We start from the raw sequence: 6,691 nt of genomic DNA, 5'->3' as shown, positions 1-6,691 counted from the left end.
GACCAGAGATGTGAGAACAGGCATTGTGGGACACCTCCCGGAGGCCAATCGCAGCGCTGTAATCGCCACGTTGTCTACTCTGGCACCGCAGCGCTGTAGCCTAGGTGCAGAAAGCTCTAGGCTATACCTCTCATCGGGGTGGTTTTTTTTTACAGCGCTACAACTGTGCAGTTTCTGCGCACTAAGTGGCTTGGTAGTGTGTACACCTCAGAAGTTACAGCACAGAAAACTGCTTTACTGCGCAGAAACTTGCCAGTGTAGACAGGGCCTGAGAGGCAGGGCCAGCTCTAGGCATCAGCAAAACAAGCAGGTGCTTGGGGCAGCACATTTCTAGGGGCGGTATTCTGGTGCTGGCCATGCTGCCCCTAGAAATGTGCCCCCAGCTCGCCTCCGCTCCGCCTGCTCCCCTGAACACACTCCTCCTCCCTCGCTTGAGAGGGAGGGGGGAGAAGCAGAGCGGCGGTGTGTTCAGAGGCGCAGGCGGAGCAAAGGTAAGCTAGGGCAGGAGGTTGCGGGGGGGGGGGGGGAAATGTGGCATGCCTGGGGGAGGAGGCAGGGCCAGGGTTTTGGGGAAGGGGTTGGGAAGGGGTGGAGCTGGGGGGGCACAAAAAATGTGGGCGACCAAAAATTGTTTTGCTTGGGGCAGCAAAAGTCCTACAGCTGGCCCTGCTGAGAGGAGAATAATTGAACAATGAAGGGTGTGTCCTTGTACCTCTACTGATCTCTGTACTTAGGTCAAAAACAACTGTAGTCTACAATCAACAAGACGTGATGAAGGGCCCACCCATGCTGCCATTCTATGGTTGTAGAATTTACTAAGTATCTAACTTTTTCCAGAACAGTGTTCTAGAATCCAAGTTTATGAATAAACTGAGTATAAACCAGTGCAATGATGTCTGTCTTAGAACCTTATATTCTATAATATTATCCTTATATTATATACTACTATCCTTATATTATTCATAGTCCTCTTTAATTTAATGGAAATGATTAAAAAAATCTGAAACTACTGCAGAAAGTTTAGTCTTGGTGCAAAACTTAGGTCCAGCTTGATGCAGAGTCCATGGGATCCTGATTCTGGTCCAGGGGCAGGAGGAGATCATTGATGAGTGAAACCAGAGCATTCTCAGTGATATTCCCAGGTCTAAAGTTGCTTTGAAGAAATATAATATATATAATCTAGGAGCTACCCCAGTTGTTGCTCTGCCTTCTTCCCTATCTCATTACTTGTCCGGTGTCACCCCTAAGTCTGTATCAGCATTACTGCATTCTGTTATCCTCTCTCCCATTGTATATCTGTGTTTTGGATTGATCCCTTGCCCCTGTAATAGATAAATTTGCGTCTTTCATAAGGTTAATGAATCACACAGTGTTCCCACTAATTTTTTGATATAATACAATGAGCACTTTTCCAGCGTCTAGAGTTTCCTGTGTACCGTCATGCTTGTGGCTAAGGTACTTTTGTTGCCAACTCTCTTCCTATCATCATCATACTCTCAAGAGCACTCTGCCCCTGTAACAAGCACGCATTCCACTTAAAAAAAAAAAATCCTTACTACTCAAGTCCAGCCACCAGTTCAAAAAACTGACAACTATGTGAGGCAGGTTCTGTTCAAACATAACTAGTGATGAAATTCATGCATGCTAGACTTGTTTTTTTGCTAAAATATGTATCAGGGGCATCTACAGTATCTACAACTAACATCCAGTAAAACAGTAGACCTGCAGCTGATACTGCCAAAGATTTAATGCTCCATTTGTATTTTTCCTTACAAATATATGTCCCATTTTGTTGCTGTTTTACCTGTAATGTAAAGAAAAAGTAGTCTACAATCAGTCTACAGTATAATTTTAGAGTATTGACATTTTCGTGAGTAGCACAGAAACAAAGAAAAAGCCTTCATTGTTTGGAAAAGCATTAGATTAATTGCAGGCCCTATCTCATTTAGTTACACATCAATCTTGAATCACTACTTACTCTTTCAGATTGAAGGCTCTCCATTATTCTGGGGACATCTTTAGCTGTCTGTCTTGGTAGCAGCAAGTGACATTTATTGGTCTCTGCTAAGAAGCTGTGTAAATCTGAAAGCAAATGGTGCAACAGCACCACGACAGACCCAGAAGATCTTTGGGAAGTACCTAATCAATCACATGGGTGTGAGAAGAATGCATGATCTCTGAATTTCCTTCCAACAAAACATATTCATATGTAACATGCTCATAGGCCAAATTTTGCTGTCCCTTGCACCACAGATATAACTCAATTCAATTTGATGAAGTTAGTCCAGATTTACACTGGTATAAATGGTATCAGACTATGGCCAGTGTCTCCACATGGTAGTCTCTATTCTGTCATTCCCAGGGCTCAAATAAATAACAAGGAACTACCCTTCTAGTCTGATGGATCTCTCTGTCTAAAGGCTGTGAATAATTATGTATATGTGGGTATATGTGCTAACGTGTACTCTTCATTTTCTTTTAAAAAGGTTGGTCCCGCTGCCTTTTCAGTTGGTGCTTTTCAGCACTTTCAAAAGTTACATGAAATGTCTCTGCCTAAAACAGACATGCTGAGAGAACAGTCTGAAGGAGGGGGAGGGCACTGTATCGAGCAGCTGCTGTAGGGTTTGAGAGCAGAGAAATAGTTTTTTCTCCCCGTCAGTGTGTCCTGGTGTAATTGTTGGGTCAGGGTGAGATGCGTTGCAAATCATATTGAGTAGAAAACTGTGAATCATTCAAGCTGGCTGACTCTTTTAAGTGGGCTCCATGAAGAAAGATTTTTATGCTAGGAAGGGTGAAGTTACCATAGCTGCTGCATGCAAAAGTCTCTCTCGCTCTCTTTTTTTTTTTTTTTTCCTGGTACAAAAATTAGGGAGACTGCAGAGGGGAGCAGTTCCTGTCCAGCTGGTGACGTGAAGCCTTGCCTAGAGTTTTTTGCTTTCTGTCGAAGGATTATTTTCTCTTCGTTTCACTGTCTAAGAAATAGTTTGCCTCGGAGATTCATACTCCACTCTAGCACTTTTGGGGGCTCATGTTACTTTTCTGAAGTGTAAGATTGGCGGTGAATGGGGAGATGAAGTCGAGGACATGATGCTGCGGTGTAGGACTAATGCTGCGGAGGAGGGCGAGATGCCTGCGGTATACCGTGGTGTGAACTGAGGGATGCGAGGGCTGCTACGTTTCACAGTGGCAGGGAAGCAGCAGTAAAATCTGCAGATCATGGAAACTTTTGAAAAGCAACTAGACGCTGGGAACAGTAAGAGCCCAAGGATATGGAGGGAGCCAGGAGAGAGTTGTAAATTTTCCACGGGGTCTCTCCCCACCATGCCCAGGGTGTTTGAGCTCTGTACCTGCTGGAGGAGGAAGAGGCTAAGCAGAGTTAAGGGTAACATTGGAGTAGTGTTTAAATTGCATCTGTGTGCTATCCCTTTTCATGCAGGTCCCATTACTCCCAGGCCCAAGGCTGAAGGAGGGTTGGGGGCTTGGCTTCAGTCACGCCTGCATCTCGCTTTCTGAACTCCTCGGTGTTGGGAAGTTTGCTGTTGTAAGACGGGTGCCTGTGGCTGTTGGACTGTGCAGAGAGCAATGACCAGGTGCTGTACAACTGATTATATCCAGATGCACCTGGGGGGGCATGGGCATGAGCATGAAGGGTGATGGACTGTGTGAAGACCCACAAACTCTAAGGCTTTAGCTTAATTCAGAAAACTTTAGGGAATCTTCAAGCAGATGAAAATAGATTTGAGAAGAAAAGTCCTAGCATCGTCCCTGCTTGTTCCAGCCAACAGATTGCTTCTTTTGAAGGAGTTTAAGGATGTGCATGTGTTAACTTTGAGCTTCATTAGATGCATTCAATATCCTTATTCATTTACAAAGCAGTCCCAAAGATACCCTTGTATATTTTAGTGGGATTGTATTAACAAATTATTATTAACTACTTTATTATTTTTACTGGGGTAGCCCCTGTATAAGAAAGGAAAAGAGGATCCCAGCTCCAAACAGAAGTCCTTGGATCTTTGAGCTGATTAGTGTAGAGCTGGTCAACATGGTTTGAATTTTTCAAATGTTAACAATTTTTTTGATGGTTTTGGGGTAGGGAGTAGTTAAAATTTCTTCCATTTTTTTGACCTGCGTACAGAGCTGGCCACTTTTTATTTTAAATTCAAATGTTTCATAATTTTTTCACCATTTTAAAACCTGCTGTAGGTTAGTGTAAATGTGTATGTACCACTCCTTTCTACTGGATGGATTCAAAACTACTAAACTTTTAGTCATAGGTTTCTAATGCCAACAGCTAATGGAGATTTCCCCTGTATTACAAGTTCTATGTTTCTGGAGCAGAGGAACTAGGGTTTTATCACTGCTACTGCCATGAAAGTTCCAAATGCCGTAGGGCCTGATTGAAGTCAATAGAAAGGGTCATATTGACGTCAGTAGATTTTTGGATCAGGGCTTTAGTGTGCTGAATGGTGACATCCATTAAGAATTAGGTGGCCGCAGCTTTGCTACAGTGTCTTTTGTATATTCCTATTCAGTAACGAAACTTCAAACTGCTTGTAATTTGTTTTGTCTCATTATAGCTGACTATTTTGTACCTTAGCAATTACTCTTAATTTTCAGTATGTGAGCAGACTTTACATTTTTATTGGTTATTTTAATCTGTTTGCAATATGAATACAGTTTTGTGTTTTTTCTTTTCAGATATTGCCATTGGAAATCTGGATTCTTCTTCTAAGTTACCTGTTTAATTTCTACTTGATAGGTAATGGAGAGACTGATCACAATATCATATAGCAAGTTTAGAGATTGTACTATGCCATGCATAGTTAGCATATAGGTAACTGAAAATGGGGACTTGTATATTATGGATAATATATCAAATTCACTTGAACAAAAATCAGTTACTTACTGTAATAGTTACATGAGCTGTTAAGGATTGGTTTCAAAACATGTCCTTCCTCCCTCAAAACACAGTTAATTATCAAGACGGGCAGGGTGAAAGTCCTAAACTATGAACTCTGTGGTCAGATTTCCTAAACCAGTGGTTTTCAAACTTTTTTCATTTACGGACCCCTAAAAAAATTTTGAATGGAGGTGCGGACCCCTTTGGCAATATTAAGCATAGTCTGCAGACTGTAGGGGTCCACGTACTGCAGGTTGGAAATCACTGTTCTAGACATGTTTGAAGACTGAATGGTCTTTTGACCTTATTTTGTAGGGCAAGCATTGTTGTTTCTGTTTGGTATTTGTGCAATGGATACAAGCAAGAAATAGAAGTTTCTAAGACTGTCCCAAAAATGGAATGTGGAGACATCAAGACTTTTATTGTACCATCGACCTGAAATGAAAAGAGATCAACCCATTGGTGGATCTAGAACTGATCCTGTGGTCCTGGTGTTGGTGGACAACCAGTATTCACAGCTAGGACAGGACATTATTGCAATCCTAGAATCCAGTAGATTTCAGTAGAAAATGGAGACTGCAACTGGCAAAGGTGACATTCCAAACCTTATCAGTAAAGGAAGGGGGAAATATGCACTATTTATGGAAAATATTTTAAAATATGTAAATATGGATCTAGGGCACTGAGACATTTTGGACAGATAGTGTGTGGATTACCGTGTTGGCGTGCCTGGTTTTTATAAAGCCAATGAGGACAGTTTGCTTAGTGCCCAAGTAAAAGGCTTTCCATTGCACCTGTATAACAGCTTAAGCCTTAAGGACTATTGTGTAAACCACCATTCTCCTTTACTTCACATTACCAAAGCTTCAGAAATTGTAATGGGTCCACTGGCTGGAAAAGACTGGACAATTTTCCAGATTAATTAATGTGAAATGGTTAATCTTATTAGCTCAAAAAAAATCACTGGGACAAGTCCCACAAGGCATTTCTGGAGTTATTTTACATGCTACTGTTTGAGATTTGGGACTTCATGATGGGATTCAGTGAATTGTATTTGGCAACAACTTGAACTCTTGCCTGCACAAACTGATCTTTATAGATGCCATATCTTTCCTGTCAGGGAAAAAGCTCACATTGTCCTTGGATAGGTGCATTCTTGTGAACATAGATAACATTGTTTTTGGGAAGGAGAATGTATGTCAAGGATGTGATGGTAGGAGAGAACTTATTAAATATTGCTAATTGCCATGGCTTAAAGCGTAATTCCATTTTACTGCAAAAATTATAGTGCCAAGCAAAAATATAAATTGTGTTAGTGATTGTGAACTATGAACTATACACACAATGCCTACCTGTATCAGTAATGCTGAAGGCACAGATCCTCGGCTGCATGTTTGTCTATTAAGGTCAGCTGAGGATCTGGCCCTTGCTTACCTAGCTGTACCTAGAATTTAAGTAGCCATACATCTTTGCTTACTTTCTCTTTATGTACATACAGTTAAGTTTCTGATAAATTGTAATGTTCAATATTCTGCATACTTACTATCATCAGAATAAATTAATCTATGCAATTTAAATCCCATTGGAATAAATGGTTATTTTTTTCCTCTGACTTCAATAAAAGCAAGATTGGAACCATCCATATTAATGTGACATACATTTAACAAATTACATAAACTAAAAATGTTGAGCATAAATAGATAAACATTGTACTCAGGTTGATATTCATTCAAGATAAAGATTGCATGGAGCCTAGAGGTAATATAATTGAAGCATGGCTATTAGGTTTAA

At 41.0% G+C, this 6,691-nt stretch overlaps 1 pseudogene; it reads left to right on the top strand.

Moving 5' to 3' along the window:
* The first annotated feature begins 5,183 nt into the window (after positions 1-5,183).
* Positions 5,184-6,464, top strand: LOC125635458 (bifunctional heparan sulfate N-deacetylase/N-sulfotransferase 4 pseudogene; annotated as a pseudogene).
* Positions 6,465-6,691: the final 227 nt, after the last annotated feature.

The sequence above is a fragment of the Caretta caretta genome, chromosome 4 (genome assembly GCF_965140235.1).
Source record: "Caretta caretta isolate rCarCar2 chromosome 4, rCarCar1.hap1, whole genome shotgun sequence".
NCBI lineage: Eukaryota > Metazoa > Chordata > Testudines > Cheloniidae > Caretta > Caretta caretta.
Note: the sequence above shows the minus strand (reverse complement) of the source record. Positions and strands in the feature narration are given on the sequence as shown.